The 11,528-nt window shown below is 42.7% G+C and overlaps 1 long non-coding RNA gene across 1 annotated transcript; it reads right to left on the bottom strand.

The window, feature by feature from the left end:
* Positions 1-242: 242 nt before the first annotated feature.
* On the bottom strand, positions 243-2,399 carry LOC123117331 (uncharacterized). The gene is made up of 4 exons (XR_006457342.1): positions 2,225-2,399; positions 945-1,040; positions 727-824; positions 243-615 (listed from the first exon to the last, which is right to left on the bottom strand). It is a non-coding gene; the product is annotated as an uncharacterized lncRNA (long non-coding RNA).
* Positions 2,400-11,528: the final 9,129 nt, after the last annotated feature.

Below are 11,528 nucleotides of genomic sequence, written 5' to 3'. Positions count from 1 at the left end.
GTATTATTTGAGAAAGCGGGATGATATCTAACTGTAAAGATAATTACCCCCACAAATATGTTAACATCACATTCCATGATGCACTGAATATTATAAAATGGATCGTATCAACTAATATGAAAGCACGTAATATGATATTATAAGATAACCATTCTCAATGAAGACGGTATTATGCTCCAATTAATGCATTCACAAAAAATAACTTTTTAGATTATTACTTCGATCAACACATACGAGGATGATTTCTGAGTACACACAACTCTTTACAACCATTAAGGATTATACAATGTCAAGACGTTATAAACTCTCACAAACTCTATTAAGGTAGTAGACATTCATATAACAGCACACCAACCTCAGTATTATAGTTGAGCACACATAAGCTGCTATTTTTGGCTTGCAAAATGGATTGCGATGCCAACTGGATGTCCCTGGTTATGATTCTGTCACACTTCCTTCATGAGGGTGTAGTAGTTTATCACATTGTCATCATCGACTGGAGTCGAGTTAGTTGTTAACTGCGTTTGGATTTCTGATGATCCCGCAGCCTTCCTCCGGGCTGAAGCTGTTTTCGGTGAAGTGAGGTCTTAGGTTTCAACTTTCAAATTGCTGGGCCTACATAGACAGAATCACGAAAGCATCATGCCAGCGACTGAAAGTTGGAGACTGAAGACGACAATGTTGCTCACGTAAGGAAGATTATAGGAAGATGTTCCCAGTTCTTACCTAGTTCTGGAGGTCCTCCACTTTGAACGTCAATCAGAGTCTGGCATGTGGTTGACCCCAAGACGATTTCTTCAGAGTACAACACATCCTTCACCTCACTGGTGTGTGCAGCAAAATACCCACATTGTAGTGATTTTTGATTAATTTCTTTGTACTGCATCTATATCCAGTTCTGAATGTACAATGTGTAGTGAATTGGAGAGGGGCATGTTGCATACCTAACCAGTAGGAGATATTTTGTGAAGGATCCTACCCTTTTGGCGTCAAGCCTAGTTGTTAATGATTTGCAAAGCTTTTTCAGTAATTTATTTAACCTGCATAAACAAGGTCAATATTTTTTAACAGAACATATTAACAACCAAAACAATAAAGAGCTAGTAAAGCTACTAAAGACGAAGCAAGTAAATTGAAGGAACAATAATAATCTTTGTTATCAGCCTATCTTTGAGAGCTTTAACTGCCGGTTGCTTCTCAGCCTTCTCAAGTTCATTATTCCCTGCAATGCTGAACACTGGACAACACAAAATATTGGTGTTGAGCGAGATATTACCAGTTCACAAGATTATAAGAGAGCTAAGAAGCTGGCAATCGATCTTAAAAGGAGAAGAAACCTCTGTATGTGTGATCTTTTGTTGCTGGCCCTTGGCCTCGGCCTTTTCTTTTCTCTGATCTCCTTTCAGATCCCCATGTAAATAATTTTGCTTACTAATCTAATCGAATGGCAGAGAGAGCGCCTGCCTTAACCCTTAAGCCTAAAAAAAAGACGGGCAAGGTTCATGCTCTTTCAGCAACACTAATGGATGAGAAGCTATTGCTCTTTGTGAACTGCCAATGAGGCCCTGAGCTATAGTGGCCATCTAAGACGGTTGCACAATCTGTAGTGCTGCAGGGCCTGTGTCACCTCTTGAAAGCTCTAGCAACAAGAACAATGCAACTTGTCGTATGTTAAATATGATCACATATGGACAGAACCAGAACATGTTCTGGTTTTGCCTCCATCTAGGACAGACTGATTACACTCTTTTTTGCATTTCACTATATTGTTCTAAGCAACCTGTCGTATACAGTAAAAGGAATACCATGCCATGAATGACAATTAAATGCCCTAAATTTATGGATAACAAAGCATGAACATATGAGATATGGCAGTACACTGGAACTAATTATCTGGCTGGCAGCCATCGCATATTTTGAGGTTAAGAATTCCATGGAGCAATATATAAGCCTACAAAATTTCCAATATTGGTTGACCACTATCTGTTGAAAACTGTGATTGGGAAAGACATTAACACAGTGAAATCATAGGGTTGAAGAGGGGATTGTAGGGGAGGGGGAAGAGGAGGGGAATTTGCATCAAAGATGAAGATATAGGAAACCTAACCGATAAGCATAGGTGCTCCACGTGATGCTGCCGGAATATGAAGTGAGATGGGAGAGCGCAGGCGACGAACATATATACAGGTGCACAAACTCAAAGGCTGGCGAAACAGAAACTGACCTCCATTAATTTCAGCGGAGGCCGGAGAGACTTCAATCGACAGCGGCGGTCGCAGCGACGCTTCGCCTTGACCTGCCACATCAGCTGCGACGAATCGCCTCTGCCTGGAACGTCTGAGAGGATCCCTATCGATCGGCCGCTTCGCCTCGATCTGCATCGCCATCGGAAGGGCATCTCTCTTATGCTGGCTAGGTCTTTTTTTTCCCTCGTGAACAAGCCTTGGTGAAGGCGAGTTCTAGGGCCCAGTCAAACAAGAGCCGAGATTCAAGGAGTGACTTCTGGCCCAATAAACCACAAATGGCCTAGGTAAGTCTGCAGAGTAGCGGCCCAACAGACTCCAGATGAGGCCCAGAGACGTGAAAACGCTGTGAGGAGCCGTAGCTCGATGCGTTATACTGTTTTGTAATGTGTTACACATAGTCTATGTTTTTCTCGAAGTAAGGGATTGCAATGTCCTCGGTGTTTCTAAAACATGGGCACTGTTGTGATGCTGTTGGATGCGAGGGGGAGGCTAGGCTGCTTGATCCTGGCTAATCTGACGGCTAGGGGGGCAGCGGATAACTTGAATTTATCACCCGACGGACACGTAGCACGAACCTTAGGTTTTCAAGGAGTAGTAGATGAGAAGCGGTGTTACTTGATCATGTGTCATCCCTGCTTGGACGTCTTGGTGCGATTAGGATTTGCAGGTCGTGGCCAACCCTTTATCCGCATCCTCCCCATGTATCCTCCATCATTCGGCTCCCATCTGTGACCACACCTCGGGCCACACCAAGACAAACTAGACCCACGATGAAGTGTAACATAAAAAAGGGAAGCCTAGTGCACATGGCTCCCGCTTGTGTAGGGTCCGGGGAAGGGTCTAACCACTTTGGGTCTATAGTATGCAGCCTTTCCCTACATTTTTGCAAGAGGTTGTTTCCAGGACTCGAACCCGTGAGCTCATGGTCACATGGCAATAGCTTTACTAGTGCGCCACGATGAAGTGTAACATAAAAAATTTCTAAAACTTTGTGGGTTGGATTAGGACTAACTGTTGTACGGGCTTGCACAAATCGGTGGCCAAATGACTCGACTGATTTCCCTCATGTCATCCCCCACCTCGCAGGTGTGACATATGTCCCTATGAGAACTCAACCTGAATTGAAATATGATCCATGTTTGAGTCACATCACAGCCCCAGAAGAAACACGTTCTTCCACCCATTCTCTCTCTCTTGTGCACGCACGCGTGAAACCCTATCCCAGCACCGCAGCCATGGATGGAATCGTTGCAGAGCTCGTGCATGCAGGACATGTGCGCAAGCTGGAAGTGCCCCTGGTGGCTGGCATGCCCATGGCCATCTCCTCCATCACCGTCGACAAGGACCTCTATGGCGGTTGCGGCTCTGGCTCCTACTACTTCGCCATTACGACACCTCCATCATGGCATCCGAGGACGATAACGTTGATATGGTCGCCGCCAACCCTGCAGTGCGACGCACCGCGTCGTACACGGGCATGGGATTGCAACATGGTCCATGTTTTGGTTGCAACACGGGTCATCTTGCAATCCAGCACACACATCCTTATGAGAATTTAGCCTAGGATTCAACATGGTCCACGTTTCAGTCACAACGCGTGACACACGGTCCGTGAGTGATGTGCGTGGTGGTTGTTGTTTAGTTTGTTAGGTGCACAAGTGCCAAACACTAGGAGGGGAACAATGACTAGAATGGACGGAGCACTCGTCCCATCGTGCTAGCCGCATAATACAGTAACATGGGATTCAAAATACTTCACTCTATTATACAGTACAGTACCATGTAACGGAAGAGGATTTATGGCTCTCGGATGCCACACACCCCTATATGAATATAGCATTAATAAACATATTAGGAAATTTCAAAAAAACCTGAAATTTTGGGATATCAAACCTGTGTGCCCATTGTACACACGTGTTCAGTTTCATGGGGCATGGGTGCCCGTGGTAATGTCAGTAAAAAGACAAAAACATCTTATGTGTAGAACTTTTTTTTGGATGTAACGTACGAGTATGTCGGATCGTAATTCCTCTGCCATGCATACCACGGGCACCCATTCCCCACGAATCTGAACACGGATGTACGATGGGCACATATTTCATATCCCAAAATCTCACAATTTTTCAAAATTTCACAAATTTTCAAAATTTCATGATATTATTTTAATGCTTTTTTCATATAAGAGTGTGTGGCACCCGGGAGCTCCAATGCATTTTCCAGAATGTAACTCTATATAGAGGTACCTTATAAAATATTATAGCAAGCCATCCTACTAGAAGAATTAGCAACCAAACCAGACAAAATAAAATTTTGGATCAAATAGTAGATTACTCTTCACATAATAATGTGTCATAACAGAACTTTGGAAAGGGAAAAAATGGTGTGCATAGGATGCAGTGGGCATCATCTATGGAGTGACATTATAAACTAGGTATCACAACCATGGCTACTTTTGACCTCCATCACCTGGAGCACTGGTTTTTCCACCTAATTGAAATAAAAGAAAATCAAATGACGGAAATGTATGAAACAGAACAAAATAATTACATTTGTTTTTTAAAATTGCATTGCTATATTAGAACATTTTTGCAAATGTATGTGTGTGTGTGTGTAACACACATGAAGGTAATTATAAAATTATTGTCCCATTCCACAATAGAATTGTTGATTCATATGGCATGCCCATTATTCACATTTTTATTCATTAAATTACAGTTTAGTCAAGGAAAAACTAAATGCACACAATCACAACATATATTTTTAAGAAAACTCCATAAAACTACAACAGAACTCTTAATATGCATTGGTCAACAAGCCCATCCTCTACTTTTTGTTAATTAATATACCCATTACTAGCTCTTCTAGTTAGTCGTATCACAGATTGCATAAAACTACAACATCTCTCTTCAACAAAACTCAATAACACTAACAAAATTAGTTGCTCATTGTAAGGAACTAGGCAGTTGAGTTGCTACCCAGATTGAATATTGAATATTGTTTTGAAAGACGAAGTTTGCTTTGGCCATTAATCAAAACGATCGTTGTTTTACAATACTGTCTCTTGATGTACATCATTAAAAAATGGCTTTACCGGCTGCATTAATAAACATGAAATGCATAAGATCCATCAAAAAAGATATACAATTCAGGTGAAGTATATTATGTTGTGATGTTGTAATGTATATTAAATCAAGTGCAAGAAAAAATAAATAGCTTTCTCATCCTCCATCTGCATTCATTTTATACTCACATGCGGGCTCATGTACCATACAAATGTGAAAATGCATGTACACTTATATGCAAACATGAACATAGAAGTAGCTTGATTTCAAACTCTATCAATCAGCGCTACAATCTATATAAGCTATAAAGGCTTAGCTGATGTGACATTTCAAAATCCACCTCCTAGTGTATAGGTGCAAAACCATTTCTGTTTGATTCGATTTAGAGGGGCTAGTTGTTCCTTAAATTCAAAAAGAAGATAGAGTGAGCTTTGTTTTGATCAATCTCTACCGGGAGCATTTATGTGTTTTGCATCTGAAGTTCGATACTGAACTGAACTTTTAGGTAATGGATGCATGCAATTTGTATCTGTGTTTCACAATTAGGTCACCTTATATTTTTTCTAAGATCAGTCTACACAACCATGTCGCAAATTTAGAACCTCGGTTGTTTTTCAGAAATACAATAGTAGATATATGTTACTATTTATGATTAAAAGGTAAAAACATATGCAAGAAGGTTCACAAATAAGTATGTAAAACTGCAATTAGAATGCATATGACTTGAAATTACTACACAATCTAAGCGGTTTATATTAAAATAATATTCCTCCTATAAAAATCAAGAATCATATGAAAACCATCAAGAGTGCGCTGGCTACATTAATTTAATCTAGACAATTGCCAATCATGTACAAATCTTGAATTGAGATTTTGGTAGTGTACTTAAACAGACCTTGCACCTGCTGCTAGCGGAAGCAGATTTGAAATTATAGAATAATATAGGTGACCATCTTTTACAGAAATAATTAAATTGAAAGATACACAACATGTTAATTGGAGATATGCTAAGTGTCTTTGCTCGATAAAACATGAACATGTGCAAATTATTAGGTGATATATAAAAGGACAGCCATGCGTCGGTTGAACAAATCAGCATAACCGAATCTGATCATCATTTATCATATAGTTTATGGAGTTATATAGGACCCCTTTAAACTAAATGAGAATAATATAAAAATTATATTTTGGGCAACCACACATATATTACATTTATGGATGAAGGGCCCCTCATTATCATGTACAAAGTTATACATTAATTACAAGAGAAGTCATTTGAAATAACACACATGATATGGGAATACAAAATATCCCATTGTCTATTCATTTCCCTTGGGATTATTTAATCTTGTTTCCTTTCCTAGCTGCAGTTAAGACAACTAATCCCATATGTTCTTGAAACGGGTCAAGAAAATGAATCAAGTACCCCATATGACACTAGTAGAAAACGGTCCATTTGTCCCGGTTCTAGAGGGCCTTTAGTCCGGTTCGGGAACCGGGACAAAAGGGTCGGGACTAAAGCCCAAACCCTTTAGTCCCGGTTTGCTTATGAACTGGGACAGAAGGGGATCCACGTGGCCACTGCGGGGCGCCCAGGCAGGAGCACCTTTAGTCCCGGTTGGTAACACCAACCGGGACCAAAAGGCATCCACGCGTCAGCAGCTGGCAGAAGTTGAGGTTTTTGTTTTTTTTGAAAGGGGGTGGGTTTAGGGGGGTTTGGGGGGTTAATTTAGGGTGTTAGCTAGCTAATAGAGAGAAGTGTCCTCTCTTATCTCCGTGCTTGGTCGACGCTAGCTACTATACGTATAGAAAGAACTCGACACACTAGCTAGTAAGAAAATGAAGGAACCATTAATTACAAGATCGTCATGAACATATACAAAGAGGAGTGACCTCTCTTTCTCCGAGAGATTGGTCGAACAACAAGTTTTCGTATATCTATCTGACGCTACTAGGTACATATATACAATATAAGATCTCTTACAATCCCTAACACCTCATGTCTATCTCAATTTCCACATGTTATTCTCCGGCTTTATTGATGACGTGGTCCATATATAACCCCGCCAATTCCTCTTGAATTGCATTTATGCGATCATGTGGTAGGAGTTCATCCTGCATCTGCCAGACCTAATTTGAAGAAGGGGGTCAATACATGTATATGAATGAAACTCAACACTAATGATGGTAATAAAATAAAATTGTGAATATTTTTGCTGATGCACATCATATTGTTTTTTAGAGTATCCCCACTTATTAGAGATCGTCGCGTTGTAGATGTAATCGCAAACGTAGTATCCACAAAAATCATTCTCAGCTTCCTGCCACAACCACTTTACGAGAAATAGATTTCAATCAAACTAATAATCAAGCGTTATAAATGGTATTGATGAAACTAGAACCAATGGGAGATGCGCGGAACTAGGTAGTAGTACTTACTTTCGAGTGTGTAAACCGCAACTCGCTCTGCAGTCCGGGAGTTATTGCAGTGAACTCTTTCCAAACCCTGTCAGACAAAGAAAATAATCATTTGATATCAGGATCAAATGAACAAAGTTGTCGACATGGTGCGATAATGATCGATTGAACTTACTTCTGGAGCATTTCAGTCATGTTTGCATAGTCCTGGGGATCTTTTCGTCTCGAGTCTATGACGGTTACTACTCCCTTCTCAAGCTGGATCTCTAGCAGAATAAAGTGGAAGGTGCGCACGCATGCATAACTCATCAATTACATCACTATAACCTTGAGTAATAATAAGGGAAACTGAATATGCATAAGACATTAACACTCACTTGAACTTGTAAGGAAAGAGTATTTTATCTTTGTGTTGATTTTTAAGCAACAATTGTAGCAAGTTGTCCTCTATTTCTGTGACATTGTGATTAACCGTCCATTCATGTATGATATCTGGTTAATGAACCCAATGTCCCAGAATTGCGCTTTCTTGCATTCGACGATATTCAATCTGCATAATAGTGAGGATAATTATATATACATGCAATGAAAGAGCTGAGCTATATATATAGAGAGAGACTTAATTACATAAGTAGTACTTACAAACAGTAGCAAGTCACGAGTGTTTTGTCGAGGGCCTTTTTATTGTATAACTGGAATAACTCCTCAAATGCAACAGAAAACAGACCAGTTCCAACGAGGTCGTGCTCCTCTTTAATTATCATCGTCAAAACATCCTTCCCAGACTCCCTGCATGTTTTCATGTACCATTCATGGAATCTTCGTATCATCGTTGTTAGAGGAGGATGATCAGGTTTCACGAGAGGCTGCCCGTACTGGTATCTGAATTCATCCACCTCCATTGTATCAAAGTGTACATCATCGCTCACGTAATAACCAGGATTGGTACCGGGCACCATCCCCGGCAGATTAGCGACGATATCGCTAGAAACCTTGAGCGGGGGGCACGATTGGTATGCGTGTTCATCGAGCTGGGGATTTTTTCCCACTTCTTCGTTCTTCTAACCTTTTATCACTAGAAGTAGTTCCCGACCGGCGCGCTTCTTGTAGTTTTTTTAAGAGTGTGGACATGGTTGTCATCCGGCGGAGGCGGTGATGGTTGCTTCAGGGCATCGATAGTGCACTTCAATTTCACCGGATCTATCGTCTCCTTCGGAGGTGGAGGTTTCTTTGCAAAAAAGTCCTTCACATAGGCTTCACAGATTTCCGCATTTTCCTCCACGGTCCTCTCATATTGTAACTTTTCCAGAGGCTTGAGAGATGTACCATATCTGAATGGCCTCCCGCCTCTGACTGTACTGCTAGCCGCCGGAGCGGTGGTGTCTCTCTTCCGTCGTTGCTTACGAGGCGGAGAAGGAGGTGGAGGGCTCCCGCGCGCCGGAGGAGCCGGAACGGCGGTGGCTGTCTTCCGCCGTTGCTGACGAGGCGGAGGAGGAGGCGGACTGCTCGGACGCGCCGTAGGAGGCAAAGGAGGAGGCGGAGTGCCGGCCTCATGCGCCGGAGAAGCCGGAGAAGGAGGCGGAGTGCTCTGATCACTCGCCGGAGGAGGAGGAGGAGGAGGAGGCGGAGTGCCATAACTCACCGGAGGAGGAGGAGGAGGCGGAGGCGTCCAGTTCGGTAGCTTGATGTGCTCCTTTCACCATAGACATGGAGTCTTCAAAGCAAGACCCAGCTGAGTCTCCCCTTCACCTGTAGGGTGGTCAAGCTCGAGCTCCTCAAATCCCTCCGTTACTTCATCCACCATCAAAACATCATAGCCATGTGGAATCAGACAAAAGTGAAAAGTTCCGTCGGGTTGAGGAGGTGCAACAGAGCCGACAGACGCCTTGACTTTAAGGTTCTGCCATTGCATCATAAGCTGGCAATGTTGAGCCTCCGTGATAGCATCCATGGGGTAGCTTGGAGCCGTGAAGTCAGGCTGCTGAACGAGCTCGGAGGAAGCCATGTTGCTTCTCTGCTGAGATGGAGGGGTAGCTTCGGGGGTAGCTCCGGCAGCTCGCTGACTCTCAACTTGTTCCTCTAGCTTTTGTACTCTTGCATTCAGCTTCTGCATTTCGCCGAGCTCCAGTTTACTCTTCCTCTCCCGGGGTTTGTAACCTCCTGCGCCGGGAAACCCAACCTTCCACACAATGGAGCCTGGCGTGCCTCGTGTTCGTCCAGGTTGCTCAGGATTCCCGAGGGCCTTCGTTAGCTCATCATTCTCTATGTCGGGAACGAACGTCCCTTGTTGTGCTGCGGCGATACACTTCTGAAGCTTCTTGACGGGTATTGCGAGTTGCTCGTCCGTCCAAACGCACTTCCCTGTTTCAGGGTCCAAGGTTCCCCCAACCCCGAAGAACCAAGTCCTTGAACGGTCTGGATAGTTCAATGTCTCTGGTTCGACCCCTTTAGCAATCAGGTCATTCTCAGCTTTGTCCCACAACGGCCGGGATTTGAGGTAACCACCTGACCCCGTGCAACAGTGATACAACTTCTTTGCAGCATTTATCTTGTTTGGCTCTGACATCTTCTTACTCTTCTCCGATGTCTTGTAGGCCACAAATGCGGGCCAGGGATCTCTTATCTTCTCAAATCGGCTGGTGAATTCTAGAGTCTTACCTTTGTCGACATATGTTGATTTCCACTCATTCTTCCACCTCCTAAATAGATCTGCCATCTTCTTAAGAGCATGAGCCTTGACCAGTGGCTCTATAACTGGCTTATTCGGGTCCTCCTCTGGCGGTAGGGTGAAATTTGCCTTCAGTGAGGTCCAAAGATCATCTTTCTGTCTATCAGTGACATAAGAAACTTGAGGCTCTTCGTTCTTAGGCTTATTCCATTGCCGGATGCTGATCGGGATGATGTCCCTAACAATAGCTCCGCACTGAGCAGAAAATGCTTCCTTGGTCCGCCTAGGTTCAATTGGTTGGCCATCGTCCGTGATTGCTGTGATCGTGAACCTTTCATCCTGGAGCAACCTTTTCTTCGGGCCTCGTCTCGTTACCGAAGTTTGGCTCGATTCGGAGGGCTAGAAAAGAAGAAAGAAGAGTTAATATATGTACATAACAGAACAATTGATGCATCAATTAGCTAGTCAGCACAGGCTTAATATATACATACATATATATATATATATATATATATATATATATATATATAAAATATACCTCGCCGAACTTTGCAATAGCTCCCTCATCCGTTTGGTCACCGGAGATATCATGATCATGTCCTTCCTCCTCCATTGTTCGATCACCGAGCCTCCTTCACCCTCTCCTTCCAGACCATCGGTATCGTTGAGATACGAAAAGACATCACCTCCGCCGAGGATTATGTCCCCCAACAACTGTTCTGTTTCCAAGTCTCTTTGCTCCATAGTTTCTGCAAATATTACAACATGGTAATTAATATACAAACATGAGAAATGGATATATTAGTGGCAAACATAGACCTAGCTAGCTAATCACAACAATTAATATTAATTAGTGGCCTCAACGCTTCTACGATTTGGTGTGGCCTCGACAACGCTTCTAGGGTTTGGGGTGGCCTCGGTAACACTTGTAGGGTTTGGACCGACAAGGGATTTAACAAAATGGCGCCATTTTGGATGTGCAGAAAATGGTCCCTATTTTTCCTGATCTCATCTACCCTTCTATATGTCACGTTGTCTAGTGTTAAAGGATTCAAGAAAACCATGGCTTCATCATTAGGCGGAAGTAATAGGCGCATGATGGTATGAAGCTCTCCAAAGTTATTTTGGAACGGA

This window comes from Triticum aestivum, chromosome 5B (assembly GCF_018294505.1).
Source record: "Triticum aestivum cultivar Chinese Spring chromosome 5B, IWGSC CS RefSeq v2.1, whole genome shotgun sequence".
Classification (NCBI taxonomy): domain Eukaryota; kingdom Viridiplantae; phylum Streptophyta; class Magnoliopsida; order Poales; family Poaceae; genus Triticum; species Triticum aestivum.
This window is presented reverse-complemented; position numbering and strand designations above follow the sequence as displayed.